General features: G+C 41.5%; 1 protein-coding gene across 1 annotated transcript in view; it reads left to right on the top strand.

Moving 5' to 3' along the window:
* The first annotated feature begins 9,231 nt into the window (after positions 1-9,231).
* The window catches only part of RHOH (ras homolog family member H), a 38,411-nt gene continuing 35,542 nt past the window's right edge, over positions 9,232-12,100 (top strand). The window contains exon 1 of the mRNA XM_008524032.2: positions 9,232-10,783. The gene's annotated coding sequence lies outside the window, so the exon portion shown is untranslated. The remainder of the gene's footprint in view (positions 10,784-12,100) is intronic.

The following is a 12,100-nucleotide window of genomic DNA, read 5'->3' as shown; positions in this document are numbered from 1 at the left end:
ATGTTTTTTGCTATTTTACAGTGATTTTGTGAGGATCAAATAAGATTATATACACAAAAGTACTTTGTAAGTTGTGTATTGAATCAGAAAGACAAAAATGCAAAGTTAAGAGAAAACTTAGTAATTCAATATTTTTCTTTCAGCATGTTAAAAAAAATCTCATTATTTTATAATTAGAAGATTAATTAAAAGACAGGAATTACAGAGAGCAAAATCAATTTTATTCTGTATTTTGAATAATAAATGCCATAGAGATAAGTTTGCCCCAAATTATGAAAGCCATTTTGTTTTTGGTAAACATTTAAAAACTTGGAAAGTTTTATTTGGAAAAAATGTGTTAATAGAAATTTTGCTTTTTTAAAGGTTTATGTGGTTAAAAAATTAAAAAGAATAGATATTTGTTTATGTCTAATCTTGAAATTTTATGCATAATTTTAAATGTCATTTAAACAGAAAGTGCTCATTAAGGAGAATTTACAAAAATACTCCCCTTTCTCCTAAATGATTCAATAAAATGCACAGCAATAATAATTTAGGTAATAATAATAATAGGAAAATAGCAGGTTTAGTTTGAAACCGAGTCTTGCAATCGTTGACTGCACTTGTCACAAACATGTTTTCCTCTAATAGGCATCGAGCATTTCCACTACCTCTTTCTTTTTGAGCTCAGACAGCGAGTAAGTTTCCCAGAAACCTCCTGCTTTTACTTCTGAGTACTCTTTTATCTTTCCCATAAGAAGAGAAAGCTGCTAGACAACCTAGGAGGTCTTTCCCAGCTGAGATTTTCATTTTAAGGGAAATTTAAGACAGGACTGTAATGCAAAAACCTCTGGAATCTCTTGTTTTTGGAGTGTATATGGAAGTGGAATTTGCATCTGCTTGGAATCATCTAAAAGTGACCCCATGTGTATAGGCTGAACGATGAGGAAGATGACTTTGCAAGCAAGGTTCAGCCATGGCTCAGTGAGTCTTCTCTGAAAATCAACTGCTATAAAATCACTGGTTATTATGTAAAACATATTGCGACTGAAGCAGTGACGGCGGTTTATGGAGAAAACTTAGGTAGCCTTGCTCAATGCAGTTAAAGAAAACAATAATTTTCTCAGCTGGTTCATATAAATAATAGATGCTTATTATGGAAAATTTGGGAAATACAGAAAAGGAAGACATAAAAATCACTGGTGTCCTGTCCCCCGGAGGTTGCCTCTTGTAACATTTGCATATGTAATAAGTTGAAGTCAAGTTCCAGTTTTGTATCCTGCTTTTTTCACTTAACAGTATATTGTGAGCATGTTCCGTGTCGTTAAATATTTTTTGATTAATAGTGAGCTGAAATTGCCTGCTTCTTAGGCCTGAGCCACCAGCAACAAAGAAATGAAATCAGTGCCTTCTGAAGAAAGTGGTTACCTCTACTGCCCACACTTCCACTGAGTACATAACTGTTTCTCTCTTCCATTGAGTCCATAACTATTTTTCCTGAGAAGCAATGCCAACTGGTGTCAAGTCTCAGCTGGATGACATGATGTCTTGTTTCGGTTTTTATCTATGAGCCTAATTACAATTTATAAGTAAGTACAAACTTTCACACAGCTGTTTCAAGCTGGTTCTCTCCATGAAGGTTGTATCAGTAATAAAGTCAATGGAATTCACAATTTTACTTAGTTGACTCAACATTTATCATTTGAGCAAGTGGCTATTTTTCCAAGACAAGAAGTTGATTGGTAAAGAGCAGGGAATATGCTAATCTGGATCTGGCTTCCCAAAGCTCTGGCCAAATTATTCCAGGTTTGCCAACTGATCGAATATAAATTTTCTATTGAGGTAAACACGAGCTTAAGGAGTATGCTTTTTCCTGGTGAGCTTAAAAAGATCACTAGCTGATTTTCTTAACCGTTTTTAAGACTGTGAGTGGAATCTTAAAACAAAAACAAAAAACTACATTCATCCAAAGTGAAAAATCTACACACATTCCGGGCATTGGTGCAAAAATTTTTAACATTTCTATTTGCAATTAAAACACCGCTGGTCTTATTTTTGACTCCTTGTGTTGATTATATGTTCTTATAAGACGTATTTTATTCATTTAAGAGACTCACCTGTTTAGATCATGAACTGACAAGCCAATATCAATTCTAGTTTTGTGCGATTTTCAGAAGACGGTTCCAAGCCTCTTCTATAAATCAGTATATATCTGTAACAGCTTCCAGAACTTTATTCAGGCATGAATAGGAAAGCCATTTTTACACATGTCAATTTTACACATTGTCAGCACAACTATTCAGTAGTGGGTGAAATTCCTCTTGCCTATTTATAGGGAGGCAATAGCTAATAAAAACAGTATCTAAAAAAATATGTCTAAAATTCATGCCTTTATGCTAAAGCAGGAAATGAGAGGCATCTTAGAAAAAAAAAACAAAAGGGGCAACAAACTATTCTTTAAAAGTGCGAGGAACACGGAGAGGGCAACAGAAAATATTTCTGTTTTTTTGGATGAGAATAATGGCAGCTTTTGAAATTTAAAATCAATCTTTGTCAATGAGCCATGTGGAATTTGGGCAAACAGACTTGGGAGGTTACTGTACCCACCTGTTGTGAGAGAGCTGATAAATAATATTTAAACCATATTGCTGTATCCTGTAATCACAGATACCAAAGATATTGGCAAAATTCAGCTGGCTGCCATCATAAAGGAACGCAAAGATGGACTATGGAATCAGGCTGTGCCATTTATTGCCTGTGTGATCTTGAGTGAGATACTTAGTCTCTGTGCCTCAGTTCCCTCCTCGGCAAATGGAGATAACAATGGCACCTACCTCATAATTGTTGGGATGGTTGAATAAGAAAATGCATATGAGATGCTTAACTGGCACATGTTAAATGCTCCATAAATGGTAGGCCAGGGTGACTATTATTATTAAGATATATGACTTGGTTAAAGAGATCTAAGGAGCAAAGAGTAGCACTTGAAAGACAAGGCAGCTTGTGTGACCCTGGAGTTTTCCACTAGGTTCTTAGCTCTGGTCATATTTCACTCTAGACGTCAGCAGTCCATCGTGAAAAGGACTTACGAGGATTCAAGGAAGAGACTCAGAGAGGACCAGAAAGATGGAGAAGTGAGCAGTTAAGTTCAAGGCTGGGGCTGAGAGGTGAGCATGCCTAGGAGCCCCTTCCTGCCACGCAGAGCTGGGTGGTCAGCTGCTCTCTCTCCCCGGTACGGGCAGAAGAGGAAGCAGGCCTCCCATCAGTGAAGAGAAGGCAAATGATCATTAAACCTGGGGTTGTATGCAGATGTTAAGGATCATTAAACATTAAAATGGCTAGTGGATGCTTTAAAAAAGAGCTTACCTTCCTCATCTTCTCACCGAGGACCTTTCTGACCACGTTATTTAAAAATGCATTCCAGGGGATGGCCCCGTGGCCGAGTGGTTAAGTTTGCGCACTCCGCTGCAGGCGGCCCAGTGTTTCGTTGGTTCGAATCCTGGGCGTGGACATGGCACTGCTCATCAAGCCATGCTGAGTCAGCGTCCCACATACCACAACTAGAAGGACCCAACGAAGAATATACAACTATGTACCGGAGGGGCTTTGGGGAGGAAAAGGAAAAAATAAAATCTTAAAAAAAAAAAAAAAATGCATTCCACCCAAGCTTCCTACCTCTTCCCTGCTTTATTTTCCTTGTTAGTAAGTAGCACACTGTAACACACTATATTACTAAATTATCCTGTTTGTTGCTTATCTCTGCAGTAGATGTAAACTCATGAGAGCAGGCTGCTTTATTTTTGTGCTTGTTATTGCTCACTGCTATCTCCCTATCACCTAGCACAGCACTTAATAAATATTATAGTTGGGGCCAGCCCCAGTGGCCTAGTGGTTAAGTTTGTTGCACTCTGCTTTGGTGGCCTGGGTTCAGTTCCCTGGAGCGGACCTATACCACATGTCTGTCAGTGACCATGCTGTGCCAGCAGCTCACGTACAAAAAGAGGAAGCTAAAAGATGTTAGCTCAGGGTGAATCTTCCTCAGCAAAAAAATAAAAAAATAAAAAATAAATTATAGCAAGTGTTCAATAAATATTTGTTGAATGTGGAAGGAAAGGGTAAATTCTCATTTATCTCGAGGTATTTGTAGTGTGGTGAGCAGATGACGTCAGAAGGCATTTCTGAAGATTCTGTGATTGTTCAGATTATGCATAAGGAATAAAATACCATTAACAACTTGATTTAAAGGTTTCTAGACCCTTTTAAACTGTTGAGACAATAAACACATGTCATTAGAATCCTATGCACAATGTATAAGCTTGTATGACTTTATTCAACCAGAATTTGGGCACTGGCAAAGCTCCTCAAATTCTGAGATTCAACAGTTATTATTTAAAGAGGGGACAAGAATGCAAGTAAAAATCTCCAGAAGGCAAAAGTCCAAAACAGGAGTGCTAATAACAGCCACCACGTATCGAGTGCCTGCTATATTCCAAGGACTATACAGCTTTGTACAAAACCCCTCCAACGTAGATATTATTATACCTATTTTCCAGATGGGAAGATCAGGGCCTCATCCTTGCTCACAAGTAGAGCTGGGAAGTGAATCTTGCTTTGTCTGAATCCAAATTTATACTTTCTCCAAAATTTCAGATTGCCTTTGGGTACAAGCTTCAACCTGTTCCCTCCAGAACGGTGCGAGAGATCTGTTATTTTGAAAAGATGGCAAGTTAGCACTCCCTGGGCCCTGCCTTATAACTGAAACGTTTGCAACCCCCACTCTGAGCAGGTGCGCCGAGTTGCAGTTACCCTGTGATGTTTGTGCCTAAACCCAAGATCCCTATCAGGGCAACGGGTAAAATATGAATGCGAGAAGACACAGTGATGGCCTTTTTCTTCCTTTTTTTAAAATAAACTAGTATTTCTACCTTAGAGCGAGTGCTGTGTGCTTTGGAGTCCTCTGGGAGATCGTGCACTTGACCCAAAGATGCTGCTTCTACCTTATGTGTCAAACCCCTCTTCTGCATTTGCTCTCAGAGCCCCAGGCACATTCTTTTAAATCTCTTCAATGGTAGCAAATCTTCGTCCTTTCCGGGTGGATTTGATTTTAGGAGACAGCCCTTTGGAGCTACATCCAGTGAATCAGGTGGGTGACCAAGCTGGGTTATAGTTTGAGTCAAAAACAAGTTGTGAATGGAATGCAGTGATCCTGGTTTTCTTTTACGGTTTATTAGACTGTCTCGGAAGGATATTGTAAAAAGGTTCTACAAGTGCTTTGACTCATGTCTGCAGTGTTGGAAAAGTGCATCAGCTACTAAGAGACTGCTTTGAAGGGTAATGGTCATCTGACTGCATCAGCTCTGCTCTGACAGTTAAAAAAAAGTTGTCCCATAGCTTTAGAGCCTCAGCCTGAGTGATTACTTTGGTTGCTATCATCTTCTGCAACAAGACCTTGCATCGTTATGAATTATGGCTCAGCAATCAAAAGAACCAGGATGTAAATGTTTGCTAGATAAACACAGTTATACAGGGCAAGCAGACCAGGATACAAATGGCAGTTGAGAATGCTGAGAACCTAATATTCAGTGAAACAAAAAGCAATATGTCATGTTACATTAAAACAGTTAAAGAGAAAATAGGTGATGGGAATAACAGCAGGGGAACTGATCTTTTTATGGTTATGGCTATAAGAAGGAAGCTAGAAGATGTTTGAAATGATATTCTTATCTGGCTAAGGAGGGTGTTGTTTATAATGAATTAAAATGCACAAGGAGGAAATAATTCATGTGATTTCTAGCCTGTGACATTTCTAAGATATTTTAATATTTTGAATTTTAAAGGGCATTTTATATGAATGTATTTTTACACTGAAAGTGATACATCAGAATTAAGCTCTTTCTCTTACAAAGAGCAAGCATTTTACAATCCCCATCATGAAATCTCTCAGTCAGAAGGAATGCATGTTTTTGGTTTAATACAGTTATTTATCACTCAGTGGGGAGCTGGGTAAGAATACTTACAGTATGACTAATGCCCTGGGTTTGAAACTCAAAGCATTCAGACAAGGCTTTGGTACATATTTCCCATCTTCAGAACCCACTGGAATATTTTATTTTATTAGGTGGCATGTCACAAATGAGGGTCTGTATAAACATTAAAAACTACCCATAAATCTACATCATTTCAGTTAATAAGCTAATAGTAGGAAAAAGACGAGGCATCTTACTACCCAGGGTAAAAATAACTTAGCGAATGATTGATATTGCAAGGTTTCCGAGATTTACGGTTTATTACAATTACCATTGTCGGTAAGGGTTCTCTCAGGTCTAAATGGCAGAGCACTTTTGCAATGAGCAAGAATACCGCTTATGCATAAGTTCAGGGTACACAGATGGTTGTCATATTATTTAAAAATCCTCAATAAAAGAGGTCCTTGCTCTTAGGAGACTGTTAAAGAGAAAATAAGCTACTCTTCTGCCATATCAGAGAACATTTCAAACGAAGGTGTGTTGGGGGAAGGACGCCTTGATCCTTAATGCCTTGTGTTTGCTTGGGAATCTCAGAGGAGCCGGGCTCAGGGGACGGAAAATGGACCTGTGACCTCTGGGCTTGGGCTGCCTCTCCCTGCCCTCGGTGGCCCAGCTCTCCCCTTTGGGACAGCAGTGGTGTGAAGAGTCAGGACAGATGGATGGGGTGAATCTTTGATCTGCTTTTCACAGGCCCTATAGTTTCATGTAAATCGTTTAACCAGCTGAGGTCTCCTTGGCTGGAAAACATAGTTAAAAATGTTTACCACATAGGGCTATTGTGAGGATTAGATGAGAGAATCAACCTACTGTTCAGCAAATGGTTCCTGAGTGACTGACTATTCAGTGCCTGAGATACATCAGTGAGCAAGGCCAGGCCCTGGGCCTCGAGGGCCTCTGAACTGGATGTTTTGGGTCATTACAGGGCTGTTTGGTGAGGGCTCTGGCAGTGTTCACACAGGTACCATGGGAGCTCATGAGAGGACACCTAACCCGGCTTGCAGTAGGGGCAGGCAGTAGTCATGGAAGGCTTCCGGGAATTCGGCTTTTGACAAGGGTCTGTTTCCACACCCATAGTTTCCTTCCTTCCTGCCACTCTGGATTCCCCAGGATTTTCCTCCACTTTCATCCCAAGACTGGACTATATATACATATATATATATATATATGTTTATAGCGTGTCTGTAAGTGTGTGCATGTTTTTTTTCCTGCTGAGGAAGATTTGCCCTCAGGCAACATCTGTTGCCAATCTTCCTCTTTTTGCTTGAGGAAGTTTTGCCCTGAGCTAACACCTGTGCCAATCTTCCTCTATTTTGTATGTGGGTCGCCACCACAGCGTGGTTGCTGATCAGTGGTGTAGGTCTACACTGGGGAACTGAACCCTGGACCCCGAAGTGGAGCACACAAAATTAACCACTAGGCCGTGGGGCCAGCCCTCATGTTCGTGTTTTTTAAGTCATTTGCTTCCTCCCCTCACCACTACCCTGTCTGTTAAGAGAATGAGTGGGGAGAGAGAAAGAGAGAGAAAAAAAGAAAGATTTCCAGGAAAGGAAGAAAGTTAGATAGCTGATGCCAAACTCCCCCCACCCTCCTCAAGAAAATCCCCTCTGAGATGAGACTGTATGTGAAGATTAGAAGGGTCTAAGGCGCAAGAGGACAAACTGTTTCTCACTGTCAGGAGCAGGAGGAAGCACAAAGCCTGAGTGTATGAGAACGCCTAAAACTCCAATTACAGACCCAGGGAGAGCCAGTCCATCCAAAGAGGAAGGGCAGTCAGCTGAGGAGCCAAGAGGGAAAGGGGAGTCTTGCAGGCAGCACGGCGATGCCCTTCCAGCACCATCCAGGACAGAGTGGGAGCGCTCTGGCCTGAGGACGCACCCCTCCATCCTGGCCCTGGAGTACGCATGCCCTTTTGTGGAGAACACGTACAGGCCTGAGGCGCTGAACTCACAAATCGTGCTTGTGGTGCCTCTTGCTTTGTTTCCTAAAGGGCAGAGTCTCAGCTCACCTTCTGCTCGAGGTGGAGGGGGCCGTCCGTGCCTAACACCTCTGCTTTCACAGAGGGACCCTGAGACACTGAGAAAACCGCCAGATCTCTTCCTGGAAGTACAACCGATATTGAACTCTTTGCTGCCCCGAAGCTTTTAGAAGCTCAGATGAGAAAACTCTTTTATCCTGAATTTTCTGAAGCATATCTGAAGCCAGTCTTCGTCTCTGCGTTAAACTGACACCTCAAAGCAGTGTCCTGGAATCCCACACACTGTACCAATCCCCCAGCACACCCTCCCCTGCGGGCACCCTGGGGTTGCTTTTAGTCGACTCTGGTGAGATGAAGTCAGCCTACCCTCAGGAAAAATGTAAGGAACCACCTCACAAAACTTGCCACTGGCTGCGTTTCGTCTAAGGATGGTGTCTCCCTTCAGTCGTGAGGTTGTCTCTGTGAGAATCCAGGAGCCTAGTTTCTCTTCAGTCTCGGTACCGAGAAGCCAGGCAGCCGTCACCATCCTGAGCAATACGCTCCTTTGATCCAGTGGGCATTCACTTTTCTCTGTGGTGGTGTTTGCCGCTTCATACCAGTTGCTTAAAGTCTTAGAACAAGTTGCCATGCATTTTCTTCATCAACCTAACCCCTGGTTCTAGCTTAATTTTTGTCTTCATTTCTCTTGGCCTCATCTTTTCATTTCTTGTTTTTAATTGGTTTTCTCTTGCTAAGCTGGATGTATCATTACAAGCTGCCCTAAATCTTTTGACGAACAAAACCAGAGGTAAATAAAGTATCCACCAAGCATATGTTCTGCTTACCTAATCATATCATGATGGTGACAGAGGTTTCCACACAAAATTTTGTAGAAGGAGATAATGTGTTCATCAGAGGGCTCAAGGATTTCACCAGACAGATTAAGTTCTTATTGTGCATTAATCAATTGACATTTAGGTTCATGTAAGATTCTCTTATGGGCTTAGTTAATGTGTGTCCATCTTTGAGAATGCTCATCTTGCACTGTTTTTTCCTCTACGCACCAGACATATTAATCCTCTTTCACTCCTTTGAACATGCCAAGCTCTTTCTCACCTCAGGGCCTTTGCACATACCATTGCCTCTGCTTGGAATGTCTTTCCTCCTACTCTCCCAGGGCTCCTCTTTCTCATCATTGGAGCGGTAGTGGCACATTAGAATGATCAAGGGAGTTTATATTGATGCCCAGGCCCCAAGCCAGACAAATTAAATGAGAATCTCTGGGAGTGGGGCCTAGGTATTGGTATTTTTTAAAAGCTCCTCAGATGATTCTAATTTTCAGCCAGGACTAAGAGTCACGGTTTTAGGTCTCAGCTTAAATGTCAGCTGCTCAAAGAGGCCCTCCTTGACCACCTCTAGGATGTAGATATTATCTTGCTCTCTAGCCAGCCAAGGGTCCTTGGGATATTATGAGAGAATCCATGTTAACATTCAATGGCTATTTTAACTGGCAAAATGGTTGCACTTTCCTTTTACCTGGCTCTGGTGTCCCAGAACTTTTCGTGTGAGATTTGTAAATCGATCCTGACTCACAGCATCTCTTTTATGTCCATGTCTTTCTCCTTCACTTGATTCTGACCATTACGAGTGAGAGATTCCATCTCCTTCATCTTTGTGTCCCCACCCCACCCAAGCACCCAGCACTAGATCTTGCACATAGTAGGCGCTCTATAAATATATATATGTTTGTCGAATGGAATTGACTTTATCCTTATGGCACGTAGGCATTGCGTGGGTGGGGGGATTGTGACCACATCATAAAAGTTAAATTTCTTGGTTTAGGCAACTCAGCCATCGTCTAAATATGGTCTCCACACCTGGATTGCAGCGAAGGACAAAACAAGTAAATTTGTGTTTGGAGGCAAATAATGAAACTCTGAGGAGTCTGAAAACAACTCCTAGTCACGTACCTCGCGACGCAGGTGCCCGTTCACCAAAGGGTGACTGTATGGCGGGGCTGTTCGAGCTCTCGCTATGGCTGAGTCTGTTCTTTCCGAATCATTATTTGGTAGTTATTAATAAAGCGAAGCTGAGCAAACCACCCACCCACCGTTTTCCCTCCATGGTTACCATGTTCTCCAAGCTGACATGTAAATTCTAAGGTGCTTTTTCCTAAGCTTAAATTAACCAAGACCCATCGGTGGGGTAGACTTTTTCTCTTATTATTTGTTTTTGTTTATTTCACTTCCTTAAGGAATCATCTTGGTTTTTCACTCTTCATTTCCTCAGTTTTATGTAGGTGATTTACTGGTGGGAAATGGGGAAACGAGGGAGAGGGAAATGGTCCCAGGGGGTTGATAAATTAAATACAAATCCAGCCATGCAGCAAAGGCCTTATTCTGCCTTTTATCTGGGGAAGTTCTCATATTATCATGGAGAGAAACACACGTGCACACACATATCACCAAACCCACACAAATGAAACCCCCTTTTCGGAGAACCAGCTACAGGAAATTGACTTCTACACAGGAACTTGCTAACCTCTTTTTTCACATTGGGATTGTTCCTGCTGCCCCAGTCACCGCGCGCACTCAACCTAACCATCTTGGGTTGGATTCTCTACCAGCCCGGCTCTTATATTTTTGGTCCTTCCAGGGCGAAGCAGTTATATTCTTGGGGAAGAAGGAAAGGCTGCCCTTAGAAGGAACTCATAGCAGCGAGACGGCTTGGGCCGCTTTTGTTTTTACTGACCTGCACCGAACAAATTTGACTTCCGGAGTCAGTCATTTTGGTGTCAAGAAATTTCTTCGGCATTCTACAATGGGTAAGACTTTTGCATCTTTAAAAACGTTTCTTCAGTGTCAAAAGAAATCTTTCTAATTTTATTTAGCTTTTACTCTAGCCTAAACATAGTAATTACCCCGTTCTACCTGTTGTAAAGTATAAAACCATGTTATGGGGGACAAGGAAGGTACCCTGATATCCAGTTACACCCTGCTCCCCCAAGTCCTAACAAGATGTATATAGTTTTTGAAACAGAAAAAGTTATAATAGTTGGCTTTTCGGTTTGCCAGATGATCTCGTAGAGAATTCATAAGCTTGTGATTGACTATCACTGAGCTCAAATATTTGGGTAGTCTAAATATCATATGTTTGATGAAGAAAGCCTAAAGATCCTCTGAGTTGTGCAAATATGAGCTTTAAAATTTTTTAATTCAGAAAATTAACAGAACCAAACATCCAATGATGTAGCTTTGGATCTGGAACTCCCAGCTTGTTTGTTTCACCCGCTGCCAATGCGAAAGTCCTCTTTCTAAAAGTGGTATGTTATATATAGGTATATAGGTTTAAATTCAATTCAATTTAGTATTTGAAGCGGTTTGATTTGGAGACATGCTGTGAGGTACCAATCAGTTGCCTGGCCTGTACCTAAATAAAGTTTGAGAAATCACTGGTTTTAGCTTCTTTACTAAATTAAAGCTGCCATTGAAATATTCAAGCGAGCAACAAGTATTCAGCGATTACTTAATTGGTTGTAAGCTTGTGCTGTAGAGGATATAAAACAAATACAAAGAATTCTCAACGTTGAAGGACCTTATTATCCAGCAGTTGTGGTAAGAATTAAAATGTAGGAAGCAGTGCAAGATGAGAATTTAAGTGATGAATGGGGCGGCATAGGCTGTGAGAGTTACAGGAGTTACAGGAAGGGGACTTCAGGGTAAGCCAGAGGAGCCTGGACGACGCGGGCCTTGGCAAGCTACCAGATTTGAGTAGATGGAGAGGGGGAGGGTTATTTCACTCTGGGACGACTGTGTGAGCAAAGGCACAAAGGTGAGACTGACTAGGAAGTGACCAGCCCAGCTGGGGAGAAAAGAAGAAAGTTTGTTTTGCACATTGGCAGGAAACAAGGTTGAAGATTAGAGTGTAGACAGGTTATGGAGGACCTTGAGAGGCTGCTGAGACGAGATGCCATTCAATAGTTTTCCAGTCTTTTTATGCCATTGGGCTCCTCTTTCTCAGCTTTCACAGCTCTAACAGAATTCCATCTGAGAAGGGACCTGGAGATCCTTGCCTTTTCATCCTTGGGCTGCTTTATCTCCATGTCTCTGCCCCTCCACTTCTCCTCTCCCGTCTTCCCTTA

The sequence above is a fragment of the Equus przewalskii genome, chromosome 3 (assembly GCF_037783145.1).
Source record: "Equus przewalskii isolate Varuska chromosome 3, EquPr2, whole genome shotgun sequence".
In the NCBI taxonomy this organism is placed as follows: Eukaryota; Metazoa; Chordata; class Mammalia; order Perissodactyla; family Equidae; genus Equus; species Equus przewalskii.
This window is presented reverse-complemented; position numbering and strand designations above follow the sequence as displayed.